Source organism: Chiloscyllium plagiosum, chromosome 34, assembly GCF_004010195.1.
Source record: "Chiloscyllium plagiosum isolate BGI_BamShark_2017 chromosome 34, ASM401019v2, whole genome shotgun sequence".
NCBI lineage: Eukaryota > Metazoa > Chordata > Chondrichthyes > Orectolobiformes > Hemiscylliidae > Chiloscyllium > Chiloscyllium plagiosum.
Genome location: NC_057743.1, coordinates 40,387,785 through 40,405,953, shown reverse-complemented (window position 1 = coordinate 40,405,953; position 18,169 = coordinate 40,387,785).

The following is an 18,169-nucleotide window of genomic DNA, read 5'->3' as shown; positions in this document are numbered from 1 at the left end:
TGTGGTAATGATCCAATGCAGCATTCAATAAAACCAAAGGTCAGTTTAAGATAATCAGAGGAAATTAGTCAGTCTGGGTCAGGCTACAGTGTGACACAGCAGGCAGGGAGGTAGAGAATCCAGGGACAGGGCATGTAGGTTGTATCTGGGAACTGACAACAAGAAGATGTTGTTAGGGATGAACAATTCCCTCAGCTCAGCAACCGATTTATAGATTTCAAATAATTGGGAAAGGGGTTTGGAGGAGAAACTTATTCACCCAAAAGGCTTTGAGAGTCTGGAATTCACTGTCTGAAACGGTGGCAAAGATAAAGCCGACATGCCCCGTAAAGCTGCTCTCTCATTCGAGGGAGATATCTGTTGGTGGTTTAACCTGGGGGTCACCATGACTCAGGCAAGGGGAGAGATTGAGAAGGAAAGTCCTTCATTGTCATCTCTGTCAGAGCAGGAACTGAGCCACACTGTAGGGGTTACTCTGCATTATAAACCAGCTGCCCAGCTAACTGACCCCCAAAGCAAATCAATGATCCACTTAAAGCAGACTTGGATATGCACTCGAGGTGGTTCTAACCTACAGACCGCCATTCAAAAGCTGGAAAGTGTGTTTAGACCGCGGAATACTTCCTGGCCCTGAGTCTTCTTGGATCAAGGAGCAAGTCAGATACTGTGGGTCACGACCTTCTGGTAAATAGCCCCTGTATCCCTTCTGTTGCCGTGCATCATGAAATAGAGGCATCAAACAGGAAACAACCTTAACCCTAACCCTATCACAAAGCAACATTTGTGATGAGCTGCTTTCTCATCTTGTGTCAAAAGAAAAACCAGTTTTTTAATTTGTTAGATTCCTCACCAGGTACTGCCTTCCCATCCCCTCCCTCACACAAAGCAGGATTTCAATGCCCAGAATAGAACGAAACCCTCAGCATGTTCATCCTATCAGCAGGACAGGTGTCTGCTGCTCCCAAGTGCACACTTAAAGCTCACCAAATAAAGCAAATGATTAAACAGGATTGATTTAAATCAGCAGCAAGGATCCAGTGGGTATTTCACAGACTGGAAATTTATAAACCTGATCGACATAGTTTACTCTGTGGCTGATTTTGTACTTATTTAAATACATTATACTGTTTTTCAGCAAAAATATTGACTAACCGATTAATGTTAGTGTGGAATGTGACTACACTGAGGTATTAAATCATAATTGCCCTCTGGATTGGCCAAGAAAGCCATTCCTTAACATCAAACCGTTCACCACACAAACTGCAACCATTCATGAAGACCGCTCTTCACCACCTTCTCAGGGGCATTGGGGATGGATGATAAACAGCTGTGCTGTCGAGGTCCATATCCCACTGATTACTATAAAACGTCTCTCTGAATAGATGTTACATCCTGCCCAGAACTTGTCGCATGTTATAACAACATCCGTAGATACACTGAATACCGTGGCTAAAGGAAGAGCAGGAGGTCAATGTCAACCAGCGAGTGGCAACTCATTCTGTGGGAAAGTTCATTCTATTGAGACCAAAACTTATTCATCAAATAACCACATTGTTTGCTATGTCCCCCTGACATTTGATCAATAACTCACAATCATAGTCATAGCAGGAAGGTTTTGTATCTCATTTAAGGCCAGTGTAGCATGTGGAATGTCAAGGTATAACCTCAGGCTTCTAATTGCGATTAAGACAATTTAAGATCCTCAAAGATCAGAATTGTCTTTGATCACTGATCACTTGGTAATCTGCTCCCTTCCACAGAAATGGTAGGAGAGGGAGTCTCCTGTGGCTATCCACATCTCAAACAAGTATGCTGTTTTGGAAAGTGTAGGGAATGGTAGACTCAGGGGAATGTAACACTGACAGTGAGGTTACTGCTACTGAGACTGGCTCTAATGTAACGACAGATATGTCAGGTTCCAAGCAATTGTTAGTGATTGGGGACTGACGTCAGTCGTGGATGTGTTGTGGGAGGGGATTCTGAGGGACAGGATTTATATCTATTTGAAAAGGCAAGGACTGATTCAGGAATAGTCAATGTGGCTTTGTGCATGAGAAATCGTGTCTCACTAACCTGATTGAGTCTTTGAAGAAGTAACAAAGAGGATTGATGAGGGCAGAGTGGTGGACATGATCTAAATGGACTTCAGTAAGGCGTTCAACAAGGTTCCCGATGGGAGACTGGTTACAAGGTTAGATCTCATGGAATACAGGGTGAACTAACCATTGGATACAGAACTGGCTCAAAGGTAGAAGACAGAGGGTGGTGATGAAGGGATGTTTTTCAGACTGGAGGCCTGTGACCAGTGCAGCGCAACAAGCATCGGTGCTGGGTCCTCCACTTTTTGTCATTTTTATAAATGATTTGGATGTGAGCATAAGAGGTATGGTCAGTAAGTTTGCAGATAACTCCAAAATTGGAGGTGTAGTGGCCACTGACAAAGATTATCTCAAAGTACAATGGGATCTTGATCAGATGGGCCAATGGGCTGAGAAGTGACAGATGGAGTTTAAGTTAGATAAATGCGAGGTGCTGCATTTTGGGAAAGCAAATCTTAGCAGGAATTATACACTTAATGGTAAGGTCCTAGGGAGTGTTGCTGAACAAAGAGACCTTGGAGTGCAGGTTCATAGCTCCTTGAAAGTGGAGTCGCAGATGGATAGGATAGTGAAGAAGGTGTTTGGTATGCTTTCCTTTATTGGAAAGAGTATTGAGTACAGGAGTTGGGAGGTCATGTTGCAACTGTACAGAAAATTGGTTAGGCCACTTTTGGAATACTGCATTAAATTCTGTTCTCCCTGCTATTGGAAATTGTTAAACTTGAAAGGGTTCAGAAAAGATTTACAAGGGTGTTGCCAGGATTGGAAGGCTTGAGCTATAGGGAGAGACTGACTAGGCTGGGGCTGTTTTCCCAGGAGCGCGGAGATTGAGGGGTAACCTTGCAGAGATTTATAAATTCATGAGGCGCATGGATAGAGTGAAAAAACAAAATCATTTCCCCATAGCGGGGGGAGTCCAAAACTAGAGGGCATAGGTTTCAGGTAAGAGGGGAAAGATATAAAAAGGGACCTCAGGGGCAACTTTTTCACACAGAAGGTGGTACGTGTATGGAATGAGCTGCCAGAGGAAGTGGTGGAGGCTGGTACAATTACAACATTTAAAAGGCATTTGGATGGGTATATGAATAGGAAGGGTTTGGAAGGATATGGGCCAAGTGCTGCCAAATTGGACTAGATTAGGTTGGGATATCTGGTCGGCATGGATGTGTCGGACCAAAGAGTCTGTTTCCGTGCTGTACATCTCTATGACTCTATGACTCTATTTCATTGCTGTTGTTTCAGGATAGACTTTTCTTTGACTGTGTAGCAACTCTCTGCTTCTGAAATAATACATCTTCTAGAGCACTTCAAAGCGACTCAGCCTGAAAGGCACTATATAAATGCAAACATTATTGTTGGAGGAATCATCTTGCCTAAACAGCACCTTCAACATATGAAACGGCCATCAAACACAATAGAAGAGACATTTACTCATTTATATTCAATTCACTATTTCATCTTTTATCCTTGATGTTTCTTTCATTTGTATCCTGGGAGATCAGAATCCCCACATTGTTATGAACAGCTCTATTAATGTTAAATGTATGCTAATGAGCAGCTAATTCTAACAGCCAGGTCAATGTAGTCCCAGATTAAACAGCAGATTTCCCAGCGGTAATGGCCAGGAAAGCTGGGGATAGAGTAGATTTTCCAAGTTGTTTTATGAAGTTTCTCAGATTGTCAAATGTATTGCCCAAAGGAATGGAAGCAGATTGATCTAAGGTGGACTGAAGTAAACAGCCTTTGGCTCTAGACTCTTGGATATAATTTGCTGTCAACTATTGGTATTCAGCCTTTTCTAATGAAGATCAAAGAAGTGAATTGTTTCTGCACAGACAACATTGACATTCATTAAAAACCCACTCCAGGGTTCCCCGCGGGAACTCAGCATTCCAGCAGAGACGAACACGATAATCTGGGGGTGGGGGTGGACGATAGGTCGAGGTGTGGGATGGGGTGGGGATGAGCTTATAACTCTACCCTTCTTTAAACCCTTAAACACTCTTGCAGATAGGCATAAACAAAAAACATTGATGCTACGAATGGAGAAAATATATTAGGGGAGCACAGTTCAATAGCACCAGGCCACAGGATTCAACGCGGTGTCCTTTTGTTTCCTCCAAGTCCTTCCGATCTCCAATCATCTTCTTTATCTTCTTCCCAAATCCTTTCAGTTCTTTACTGCAGTTGCAGTTGTCTCAGTCCCTGGTTCGAGGCAGCAGTTTCTAGGGAGATGGGGAGAGAGAATAGCGAGCTCACTTTCTTCCAATTGTTTGTTCCTTCTCTTATGGAGAGCAGTGCTGCCATTGTAGAGTTAAGAGGCTTTCTGCCACAGGATTGCTCACACACTGACTGGGCAGCCACCCAGGGGCCAATCAGAGAGTTGTTGTCATGCCGATGACTCCTGACCCACACAACTGGTCCTGATTAACCAACCAACAGCCTGTCTCTGGGTAAAGCTGGCCAGAATCCCCAACCAGACTGCTGATGGCTCTCCAGCACCTTGCCGCACTGCTTAAACAAAGCAACAGTGTAAACACAACTCGCAATGAGTTTCAGCAACTTGTCTTAAAGCTGTGTCATCTCTGTCCATGCTGAAAATGTGTTGCTGGAAAAGCGCAGCAGGCCAGGCAGCATCCAGGGAACAGGAGAATCGACGTTTCGGGCATAAGCCCTTCTTCAGGAAGGGCTGAAGAAGGGCTTATGCCCGAAACGTCGATTCTCCTGTTCCCTGGATGCTGCCTGGCCTGCTGCGCTTTTCCAGCAACACATTTTCAGCTCTGATCTCCAGCATCTGCAGTCCTCACTTTCTCCTCATCTCTGTCCATGGTCTACTCAGCTTAAAGCTGTATCCTTTTCCCATTTTGGTCCACAATCCAAAAATAAAGAAAAATAAAAAGGCTGTGAATTTACATGATTCACTTCTCTGGCAGCAATTATGAACCAGGATTTCTTTGGTAAGAAGGATATTGAGAAGCACTCGATAAAATCAGAGAAATATGCCCACTTTAAGATTTATCAGACCTACAGCAGGGAGAGGAACCGAGGAGACTATAATGTGCACATTACCAAAGAGATTGTACCATGTTCACCTGATAATCTGCAAAAATAATTGTTGTAATAATAAGACATCATTCATAATTGAATTAGCCGAGCTAAGCAATTATAAAGAGCCTTTTCAAATTGACATTTATAGCATCGTTTCAGGTCAGGTGTGTGGGCCTAAGGCCAGGCCAGGAGCTCTGTCTCTGTTGAATGGTCACTCCCAGCACTGTCTGTGACAGGTTTTGTCAGCTTGGTTCACAATAATTTTCCAGGCTCCATGGAAAACACAGCTCCTGAATCTACTGCAGCTGGACCAGGACCACACCATTACTATCATTTCAAATTGCAGTAGATGGTGGAATTTGAATTCAGTACATCTGGAATGAAGAATCTACTGATGGCCATGAAACTACCGTCGATTGTCAAAAAAACCCATCTGGTTCACTAATGTCTTTCAGGGAAGGAAATCTGCCATCTTCACCCGGTCTGGCCTATATGTGACTCCAGACCCACAGCAATGTGCTTTACCCTCAACTGCCCTCTGATATGGCCTAACAAGTCATTCAGTTGTACTAATCGCTACAAAGTCCCAACAAAGAAATGAAAACAAACAGATCACTGGGCATTGACCTGGCATCAGAAAAGTCAAAGGCAGAAATACCCCTGTCGACCCTGCAACATCCTCCTCACTAACATCTGGAGGCTAGTGACAACGTTGGGAGAGCTATCTCACAGACCCATCAAACAACAGCCTGATATTGTGTGTAAGGCATGATTCCACGAGTATGACTATATCCCAGACCCCACCATTACCATCTCTGGATATGTCTTGTTCCATCGGCAGGACAGACCCAGCAGAGGGGGCAGCACAGTGGGATACAGTCGGAAGGGGGTGGGGTTTGCCATGGGAGTCCTCAACATTGACTCCGGATCCCAGGAAGTCTCATGGCTCCAGGTTAAACATGGGCCTCATGCCAATTACCACACACCATCCTCCCTCAGCTAATGAACTGGAACTCCTCCAAGATGAACAACACTTGGAGGAAGCACTGAGGATGGTAAGGAGACAAAATGTCCTCTGGATGAGGATTTAAATCTCCATCCCCAAGAGTGGCTCGCTGCAGTACTACAGATTGAGCTGGTCAGGTCCTAAAGGACATTGCTGCTAGACTGCGTCTGTGGCAGGTGGTGAGGAAACAACAAACAGGGAAAAAGATACCTGACCTCATCCTTACCAATCTGCCAGCTGCAGATGTAACTGTCCATGACAGTATCGGTAAGAGTGACCACTGCATAGTCTTGTGGAGACAAAATCCCACCTTCACATTGAGAATACCCTCCATTATGTTGTGAGGTACTATCACCGTGCTAAATGGGACATCCTTCAAACAGATCTAGCAGCTCCATAACGGGCATCCATGAGACCTGTGGGACAGCAACAGCAGCAGAACGGTACTCCAGTACAATATGTAACCTCATGGCCCAGCATATCCCCCACTCAACCATTACCATCAAGCCTGGGTTGAATGGAGAGTGCAGGAGGGCATGCCAAGGACAGCACCAGGCGTAGCTGAAGATGAGGTGTCAACCTGGTGAAGCCACCAAACAGGACTACTTACCAAACAGCATAAGCAGCAAGTGACAGACTGAGCTAAGCAATCCCACAACCAATGGATTGGATCTGAGCTATGCAGTCCTGTCACATCTAGTCAGGAATGGTGATGGATGATTAAACAACTCATTGGAAGAGGAAGTTCCACAAATATCCCCATCTTCAATGATGGAAGAGCCCAGCACATCAGTGCAAAGGATAAAGCTGAAATATTTGCAGCAATCTTCAGCCAGAAGTGTCAAGTGGATGAGACATCTCGGGATCCTCCGTGGTCCAAGCTTCACAGATATTAGTCTACAGCCAATTCTATTCACTCCATGTGATAACCAGAAATGGCTGGAGACACTGGACACTGCAAAGGCAATGGGCCCTGACAACATTCCGGCAATAGTACTGAAGACTTGTGCTCCAGAACTTGCGGCTCCCCTAGCCAAGCTCTTCCAGTACAGTTACAACACTGGCATCTACCTAACAATGTGGAAAATTGCCCAGGAATGTCCTGCACATAAAAAGCAGGACAAATCCAACATGGTCAATTTCCGCCCCATCAGTCTACTCTCGATCATTAGTAAAATAATGGAAGGTGTCATCAACAGTGCTATCAAGCAGCACCTGCTCAGCAATGACTTGCTCAGTGATGCCCAGTTTGGGTTCCCCCAGGGCCACTCAGCTCCTGACCTCATTACAGCCTTGGTTCAAACATGGACAAAAGAGCTGAATTCCAGAGGGGAGGGGAAAGTGACAGCCCTGAGTGTGGCATCAAAGAGCCGTAGTAAAACTGGAATCAATGGGTATCGGGTACACTCTCTCTGGTGGTTGGAGTCATATCTGAAACATAGGAAGATGGTTTTGGTTGTTGGAGATCAGTCATCTCAGCTCCAGGACATCTCTGCAGGAGTCCCTCAGGGGACTGTCCTAGGCCCAACAATCTTCAGCTGCTTCATCAATGACCTTTCCTCCATCATAAGGTCAGAAGTGAGGATATTCACCAATGATTGCACAATGTTCAGCACCATTCACAACTCCTCAGACACTGAAGCAGTCCATATTCAAATGCAACAAGATCTGGACAATATCCAGGCTTGGGCTGACAAGTGGCAAATAACAAATGTCAGGCTATGACTATCACCAATAAGAGACTATCCAACCACCACCCCTTGACTTTCAATAGTGTTACCATTACTGAATCCCCCACTATCAATATCTTGGGAATTACCATTGATCAGAAACTCACATGGACTCACCACATAAACACAGTGGCTACAAGAGTATGACAGAGGCTAGGAATACTAAAGTGAGTAACTAACTTCCTGACTCCCCAAAGCCTATCCACCATCGACGAAGCATAAGTCAGGGGTATGATGGAATACTCCCCCACTTATCTGGATGGTGCAGCACCAACAATACTCAAGAAGCTTGACACCATCCAGGAAAAAGCAGCCCTCTTGATTGGCACCACATTCACAATCATCCACTCCCCCCACCACCAACACTGAGTAACAGCAGTGTGTATGAGGTATCTACAAGATGCACTTCAGAAATTTACCAAAGCTCTTTAAGCAGCACCTTCCAAACACACAACCACTTCCATTTGGAAGGACAAGGGCAGCAGACACATGGGAACACCATCCACCATCACCTCCAAGTTCCTCTCCAAGTCACTAACCATCCTGACTTGGAAATATGTCACCATTCCTTCACTGTCACTAGGTCAGAATCCTGGAACTCCCTCTCTAATGGTATTGTGGGTCAATGTACAGCAAATAGAAGTGCAGTGGATCAAGAAGGCAGCTCACCCCACCTTCTGAAGGGCAACTAGGGACAGGCAATAAATGCTGGCCCAGCCAGCAACACCCACATCCCATGAATGAATAAAAACTGAGCTAATCTGCCACCATAATGTGATTTAACAGTAAGGATTCTGTTGCCTAATTTCCTACAGCTCTAATGAGAGAGTAACCCTATGCTTTGGTTAGATTATGGCAATTTTACCTTCACTTTTTTTTCTTTGATGCAGCTACAGCCTCTGACCACCAGGCAGTGCTGTCATTCAAATCACACTCATCTATTTGTGAATTGTTTCTGGGCCCAATTTCCCAATTTGCTGGCTGTTTATGACCTGATTTTCTAATTTTGCACTTAATGAAATGGAGCCCTTGGCATAGGGATGTGAGTGAGATGAGGGCGGGGCTGTCCAAACCGTGCAGGATATTTATAAAATTGCAGAGCAGTCTTGAAAAGTGCAATCTGCCTGATTTCAGGCCAGGATCTGCCTCATTCTCCAGTTGGCTTCTCTGCTGGTCCACCCCCAATTTCAAACTGACCCATGCTGCCATTCATGTAGCAGCCTATTGCGACCTGTGACCTCCAACCCTGATAACCACACTGATTCTCAAATATGTGGTGACATTTTTATATACAAGAACATAAGGAGGTTTAGACGTGACGCCAATTTTTTGGAAGAGAAGGCAATGTTAATTAATTAAGGAGGAAAGATATTGTCCTTTTCTTGAAAAGCAATGTTGCAGCATTATTGATAAGTAATGTGTCAGTCAGGTCATTGATATCATTCCGCTGCCTTTAGAAAACTGCTGCAGAGTGAAAAAGACCAGCTGTCAGTTACTGATACCTTATCCACTCAGAGATTAAGCAAATTGCTTACCAGGCAGCTATGATGGCTGGTCTCCCCTGTGTCTGACTGTAGGAGCTGATCTAAAGTTAGCTGGAACTGTGTCAGTAAAGCTAATTGATTTCTCAGGGTTTTGCTAATGAGCCATATTTTTGTAGAAATGATAGCCTAGATATTCTGCTTCTCACCCTCCCCCCACCACCTGGCAGTGAGGAGGGCTCGAAATTTGAGATTAGACCTGGAAGCAGTGGATTTCTTCTCCCTCTGGAGAAATTACTGAGCGGACAGTGCCCACTTCTTGCCCATCTGCTGCCCCAAAGCCCATCTACCCGATGTTCCCGGGCATGCCTGAATGTAGGGGACATTTACAAACACCACCTCAGATCAGGGGTCAGCGCTTCCTCTATTTACTGGGAAGAAAAGGTCACATTTTGAGTCCAGTTAACACAACAACAATGAGACAAGATAACAGGGGAAGGAAGAGGTGCGGCTGTGGGACAGTGGGTAAAAGGAGAAGGGTTAAAGAGCTGAGTTTCATCTGCTCAACAAAGGAGTTCCTGAGTTAATGTGGAACTGATGGCCTAGTGGTATTATCACTAGAATATTAATCTGGGATCTGGGTTCTGATCCTGCCTTGATAAATGGTGGAAATTCAGTGAAGACTTTGGAACTAAGGATCTAATGATGATTGTAAATCCATTGTTGGTTCAAGTTCTTTATCTTTGACCAGAGCAATATCACATATAGCTCCATCAACATCTATTTGATTTTAGTTATAAAACCAACAATTCTAGTTTCCTTTATATATTTCTTTTTTACTTTTTATTCCTTGCTTCCTATATTTCAGTTATTTAATAATGAGCGTGAGATGCCTTTGTTTATTCATTCATGGGATGAGCATGTCACTGGCTAGGCCAGCATTTATTGCCCATTCCCAACAGCTCAGAGGACAATTTAAGAGCCAGCCACATTGTTGTGGGTGTGGAGTCACGTGTAGGCCAGACCAGGTAAGGATGGCAGATTTCCTTCCCTAAAGGACATCAGTGAACCAGATGGGTTTTTCTGCTGACAATCATTTCATCATTAGTCTCTTAATTCCAGACTTTATTATAACAATAATTGAAGTTAAATCCCACCACTTACCATAGCAGGACTTGAAGCCAAGTTCCCAGGTTACTAGTATAGTCATAACACCACTAGGCCGTCACCTCCCTAACGTGACACCACTTTATTTGTTGTTAAATTCATCTGGTTCACTAATGTCCTTTGTGGGCAGGGGGTGGAATCTGCCATCCTTAGCCAGTGTGGCCTACATGTAACCCCAGACCCACAGCCATGGGGTGGATTCTGAATTTGTTGAACACTTAAATTATTAAAGAGCTTTAATAAACTGCAGTGATTTAAGGATAATTACAGATGCTCAATAAAGTCAATATTCAATCAATCATTTGAATAAATCAATGTTTAAAAATCATAATAACTTCCTGCTTAAGTATATTCCTTGAGTAACCAAGAGCTAATTGGGTCAATTGTCTTAAATCCCAATCCCCTGGCCTTGTCTCCATGAGACTCCTTCCTCTCCCTCTTTGGTGAGAGTCTGAAAAAAACCCAACCTTTCTCAATCCCTCAATCTCTGGCCTTTGTACTAATTCTCGAAACCTGATCTATCCAAAAGTGCCATGGTTTGCCTGAACTAACCACCCTATTACCGCACAGTGTCTATTCTCCATTTTAAAGACCAGCTTTGGCTATTTTATTAAATATGTGATAAAAATGTTACTGTTCCCCTTGTTGCAATGTATATCTCCACCACATGATGGTGACTGTATACTGAATATACTTGAAACATTTTTTCCCCCCAGTTATACCCCCTTCTTTAGAAGCCTGTGATTTTCCCTGGAGCATCAGAAACCGACTTCCTGTTCTGTACCAGAGTGAGGGTGTCAGTGATCTGTGGTGGACAGACATGCAGTGTCCGCTGCTCACATTTGTCCAGAGAATGGCTTAGGGAAGCAGGGGCTGGTGGATCAACCCTGCACTTTCCTATGACTCGTTGCCAGGGAATTTCTTGGGCCCCTGTTTACAAGAAGGTTCCTGGAGAGCTATGAGGAGAAAGTGAGGGCTGCAGATGCTGGAGATCAGAGCTGAAAATGTGTTGCTGGAAAAGCGCAGCAGGTCAGGCAGCATCCAGGGAACAGGAGAATCGACGTTTCAGGCATAAGCCTGAAGAAGGGCTAATGCCCGAAACGTCGATTCTCCTGTTCCCTGGATGCTGCCTGACCTGCTGCGCTTTTCCAGCAACACATTTTCAGCTCCTGGAGAGCTAGCACATCTATTCAGTTGCATTAATCCAGACAGTCACTGGGAAGTACATTACCATCCAGCTTACTGGGTTCATTGTACCTGACACCCTTGCCCCCCTTTTATGGTGATGTCCACACAAAGGTGTATAGTGCCCACCAGATTGATAAAGACCTTGAGAGACCAGTGGGGCCTTATTTTCCTTTTTATAAGTTCCTTTCTAGTTCAACAGGATTCCCTACTCACTCTAAGGTCAGTGTCCAGACCATCGGATGAATGCTATGTGAATTCAGACACTGCTGTCCTTGACCCATCTTTTAAAATCAGAAATGGTGTGTAAATACCCAGGGGTCAAATGACAATCTGTCGACTTTCCAGTGAGTCAGCAACGTCACAATTCTCCTCATTGGCCACTGGTTACGTTAAATGTCAGGAGATTTGAATAACAAGTCTTTGGTGGTTTAAACTGTGCATGTGGAAGTGAATTTGGAGCTTCTTTGTTTGTTATGGAGTGAAGGTTCCACAAGGAACACTGTGAATTGTGATTTTCCATCTAGTCAACAATAGTTCCACTGAATTAATCTGTGTCATTGATATTGATCACTGCTCGCCCTGCATTATTCCTAAAATAAAGTGAATTAAAACAGACTTTTATTGTCACAGGATGGAATCAGACAGGGATGTGAATGACGTGGGCTCTGGGAGAAATGTCGCAGGATTGTGGGAGAGGGCCAGCAAGGATTATCCCGACATTGGGAACAACTCGCTGCATCCTTTAAGAAAGCTCCAGGAATTGGGATTCTCACTGGGCAGTAATGAGCTGACTCTGAACAGGTTTATTACTCGTTCATGAAATCATGAACTGTTCCTCTCACCTCATTGATATGCAGCTTTCTATCCTCTTACTGTGAGCAAGGTGGACACCGATATTTCTCAACACAGAGTGGGTCAGAGCAGGACATAATGGGTCAGAGTGGGTCAGAGCAGGACATAATGGGTCAGAGTGGGACATAATGGGTCAGAGTGGGTCAGAGTAGGTCAGAGTGGGTCAGAGTGGGTCAGAGTGGGTCAGAGCAGGTCAGAGTGGGTCAGAGTAGGTCAGAGTGGGTCAGAGTGAGTCAGAGTGGGTCAGAGTAGGTCAGAGTGGGTCAGAGTGGGTCAGAGTGGGTCAGAGTGGGTCAGAGCAGGTCAGAGTGGGTCAGAGTAGGTCAGAGTGGGTCAGAGTGAGTCAGAGTGGGTCAGAGTAGGTCAGAGTAGGTCAGAGTGGGTCAGAGTGGGTACCTGGGCACTGCAGCTCGCTGCTTGCTCCAAAGAAGGTCCATCTTGGTCACTAGGTGCCAACATCTCAGGGCACACTCCATGGGCACCAGCCTCACGCAGTCCACATCCATGGACACTGCCGTCCAACATGTCCCAGCCTCTATGAACCCTCAGGGCCCATCTCAGATCCACTTACAGGACGCTCTGCCCTTCAACGCTGCCCCAGTAACTCTCAGTTTAACCCTGCAGCAAGGACACTGTGTACCCAGGGACACACCCCATCCCAGCTCAGAGCCTGCCCCAGGCTGTATCTCCGGGATCCTCATTCCCTGTCAGAGCCCTCACTCACTCAGACCCTATCCCGATGCTCACTGCATCCCTGCCTTCCCTTGCTGTTTAGTGTCTTGGCCCTCAGTCAGAGACACCAGGCTGACAGTATTGCTGTGTCGCTCGGCTGGTTAGTACAGGCACAAAGCCAGGAAGCTTGTCACGGCTGGCAGCAGGGACTCCGTCAGGGCAAGGGGCACAGCCTTCACTCAGGGGCTGCCAGTGCAGTAAGGCAAGGGCAGCCTCCCAGACCAGTCCAGGGGCCTGGTCACGGTCAGTCAGCCCCTCAGGGTGGGTAGAGTCAGGATCCTCTCCACGTAAGGGGCTGAGAGGGGAGAATGTTGGGCAGCCCACCACCTGTCTGGACCTTTTCTGCCCCCAGAGTGGGCTGTTTTCCACCTGGAGTGAGGGAGAGGTGGGTATTATGGGATATGGTAGTGGGTGGCACAGCTGTTACTCTTGGTGCAGCCCTGCGCTGGTTCCACACATAGACAACGTGGTTGATCTTTAAGCGCCTTATTCTCTCCCTAGTTGCTCTATTGCCCCTATTGTTGTTGTAGAATCTCTTTAGATTCTCCTTAACCTTATCTGCCAAGGCTATTTCATAGCCCCCTCTTTCTCTCCTCATTTCCCTCTTGAGGATGCCCCTAGGAAACCTGGTTGGCATGGACGAAAAGGGTCGGTTTCTGTGTGTATGGCTCTATGAGTGAGTGGGCAGTGCAGAAGCAAGCAGGGTCAGTGGTATTGGTGTTTGGGTTGGGAGAGGGTTAGGGAGGCAGGATGGTGCAAGCAATAGTGAAAGTGAGAGAGTGTGATCCATGGTAGGCAGTGGGTGCAATACCAAAGATGGAATGATTGTGAAGGAGAAAAGAGAAGATGGTGGCACTTACCCTGGCAGATTGGAGAGGGTCATTGACCAATAGCCTACAGCCCTGGGTGTTCCTCCAGACACTGAGACTGCACTGACCCATGGGGGTAGGGGAGGGGGTAACCTCGGGGCAGGCTGGGTAGGGTCTAGTGTTGGGGCCTCCCTTGCTGGTCCTGGGGGAAGGGGAATTATCCACAAAGCAGGGTCCCAATGTTCCTGTCTCTGCCAAGTGTGGGGTAAATATCAGAAACCGTGAAGAGCCTTTTAAAGATTGCATCGGTAACGGGGACACTGGCACCTTCCAGTGGTATCCCAGACTTGCTTCAGTGACACTGGCTATTAGAATGGGGCTGGAATCAGCTGGGATGGGCACCAGGGAGGAAGAGTTAGTAGCCAATGGGGTGAGTCTGCTCCCATGAGGAGGTTGAACAGTTCATCAACTTTACCAACACATTCCACCCTAACCTTAAATTCACCTGGACCATCTTTGACACCTCCCTCCCCTTCCTGAACCTCTCCGTCTCCATCAATGGTGACCAACTCAACACTGACATTTTCTACAAACCCTCCAACTCCTGCAGCTACCTGGATTACACCTCCTCCGTAAAAATGCTATCCCGTATTCCCAATTCCTCCGCCTCCACTGTATCTGCTCCCAGGAGGACCAGTTCCACCACAGAACACACCAGATGGCCTCCTTCTTTAAAGACAGCAATTTCCCCTCCCACGTGGTTGAAGATGCCCTCCAGCGCATTTCATCCATTTCCTGCATCTCCACCTTCGAGCCCCACCTCTCCAACCGTAACCAGGACAGAACCCCCCCAATCCTCACTTTCCACCCCACTAACCTTCGCATAAACTGTATCATTCTCTGCCATTTCCGCCACCTACAAACGGACCCCACCACCAAGGATATATTTCCCTCCCCACCCCTATCCTTTTTCTGTAAAGACCGTTCCCTCTGCGACTACCTTGTCAGGTCCATGCCCCCCAACAACCCACCCTCTTATCCTGACACCTTCTCCTGCCACCGCAGGAATTGTAAAACCTGTGCCCACACCTCCTCCCTCACCTCCATCCAAGGCCTCAAAGGAGCCTTCCACATCCATCAAATTTGCACCTGCACATCCACACACGTCATTTATTTTATCCGTTGCTCCCGATGCGGTCTCCTCTACATTGAAGAGACAGGACGCCTCGTCACAGAGCGCTTCAGAGAACATCTCCAGGACACCCGCACCAACCAACCCCACTGCCCCATGGCCAAAAACTTCAACTCTCCCTCCCACTCCGCCAAGGACATGCAAGTCTTGGGCCTCCTCCACCACCACTCCCTTACCACCCGACACCAGGAGGAAGAACGCCTCATCTTCTGCCACGGAACACTTCAACCCCAGGGCATCAATGTGGATTTCACCAGTTTCCTCATTTCCCCTCGCCCCGCCTTACCTCAGTTCCAACCTTCCTGCTCGGCACCGTCCTCATGACCTGTCCCACCTGTCCATCTTCCTTCCCACCTAACTACTCCCCCTCCTCTCCAACCTATCACCTTTACCCCCCACCTCCATCCACCCATCGTACTCTCAGCTACCTTCTCCCCAGCTCCCCCCCACTCCCATTTATCTCTCACCCTGGAGGCTCCCAGCCTCATTCCTGATGAATGGCTTTTGCCCAAAATGTTGATTTTCCTGCTCCTCAGATGCTGCTTGACCTGCTGTACTTTTCCACCACCACACCCTTGACTCATTACTCTGAGAGCCTGGAGTCATTTCCAAAAAATGGCAGACACATCAAATCGGAATAGGTGACATTTTGTTTCTATCTTGGAGGAATCATGACGTTGATCATTCTGCAAAGGAGGAATGTTTTACCCTGGTTAGTTAACAACAACTTGCATTTGTATAGCAGCTGTAAGAGGCCTCTTTCTTTATTCATACATAGAACATGGACATCACTGGCTGAGCCCAGCCCTGGTTGCTCCTGAGAAGGTGATAGCACATTTTCTTTTGGATTATAAACTGGAAAATGAAAATTGGGACACTACTGTATCACCCAAAAGAATTTGGAGAGTTTATTCTTTGCAACTTGAAAATCAAGTGAGACTATTGTGGTGTGTGCTGTGGATAAAAAAGGGTTTGTTATTTTTCAGATCAATGACATAGCTAATTCATGAGACACAGTGGCACCAGGAATCTTTGAGTTAAGGGAAAGCTGCCTAACGATAGCCTTCAGATAGGTTCAGCCGCAGATTATTTTAGATGGGTGAATGCCATGCTCCAGGGAGATGCAGAAGCTTAAGGACTAGAATTATCTCTCACCATCTCTTTCTCTGTGAGTGAAAAAGACAAAACTCCAAAGGTCTGAAAAGAAAGAATTCTAACCCAAGAAAAGACCAATTTCTCCCAACTGGCTGTTGATCAACCATCATTCTGCACGGAACAGCATGTCATCATTGCTGAAGCTTAGAAACATAGTGAGAAATAGCTCCTCCTTGTGGTGTGGATCTAATCTACAGCATTTGTTTCTCTGTCAGTAATTTTCCACCCATAATATTTCTGTCAGCACTTTGTTTTTGTCTGTCTTATTTGCAAATGATTGTATGTGTGTTGAGATTTTAAAGAAGTAAAATCTCAATTGTACAATAGTAAATTTTTCATTTTTATGCTATTTGTTAAAAAACAGGGTAGTTTTTCTGTTAATGATAAAACCTGATGTGAATTATTTTTGTCCCGAACAGCAGTCCATCAGAAAAAATGGATTGATTTGGTGAATTAATTGGGTTGTTACACATTTGTGAAGACTAATGGACTAGTGGGGCTCAATTATCAGTGCACTCTTCCCAATCGTTTCATGCAGGAAGATGTGACAAAATGATCCAGAAAAGGCATTTTCACTTTGGGAGTAGAAACAGAAATGCAGAATATTTTTTAATGTAAATGTTGATGCCCAAGGGCTTTGTTTGTACGTAGACAAGCAACACAGAATATCGAACAATCAAGCAAATGATTAGGAAGGGAATAACATGGTAAACTTTATTTAAAGATGACTAAAGCACTGTACAAGTGTAAGGAAGTCTTACTACAACAATGGCCACACCTTGAGCATCGTGCACCCTTTCATACTCCATAACGAAGTGAGAATGTGCTTGCATTGAAGGCAGTGCAGTGACTCTTTACCAAATGAAATGAAAGGTTTGTACTATAATGAGAAGCTGAATGAATTGGGCCTCTATTCCTTGGAGGTTCGAAGAACGAAAGGTAATTGTACTGAAGGGGCTCAACAGGGTCGACACTGACAACTGTATCCCTCCCCCGACTCCGGAATCTCGAACCTGGGGGCTCAGGAAAAGGGAATGAGCATTTCGGACTGAGACAGGGAAAATTGTTTTGGCTCAGGGCCTTGGATGCTTAAATGTTGTACCCAAGAAAGCTGTGGATGTTTCATTATTAAATATATTTCAGTCCAAGGTAGATAGCACTTTTGTTCTCTCAGTTAATTAAGCAATAATGGGAACAGGCAGGAAAGTAAGTGAATGTGGGAGAAATTCCAGCTTCTGTGGAGAGGTAAACAGAGTTAATGTTTCAAGTCCAGTGACCCTTCTTCAGAACTCCAGAACTCTTCTGATTATAGTATTGTTTTGTTGGCTGGATTATTCAAAGGTTGTAAACTATACAACACAAACTTTATACAATATATTTAGAATTATGAAAACAGACCTTTACATTAAATTTTTTCTAGATCACTTCCTCTTAAACTCTCACAACTTCCTTCTGTGACCTTACAGACTATTACAGTTTACCCTTTGTAGGTAAATATACTCCATGCCGTGATATACGTCAACTTTGATCTGAATATGGAACATGCTCAGTGTTCTCTTCCTGATCCTGTTTGTCTTGTAACAAGGAGCTACCCAAGGAACAGGTGACTAAGGTTTGCTGAAAGGAATATCTTTAAGAAATATCTTAAAGATAATGAAGGAGAGATGTTCTGGGAGGGAACTTCAGGGATTAGGACTTTGATAGCTGAAA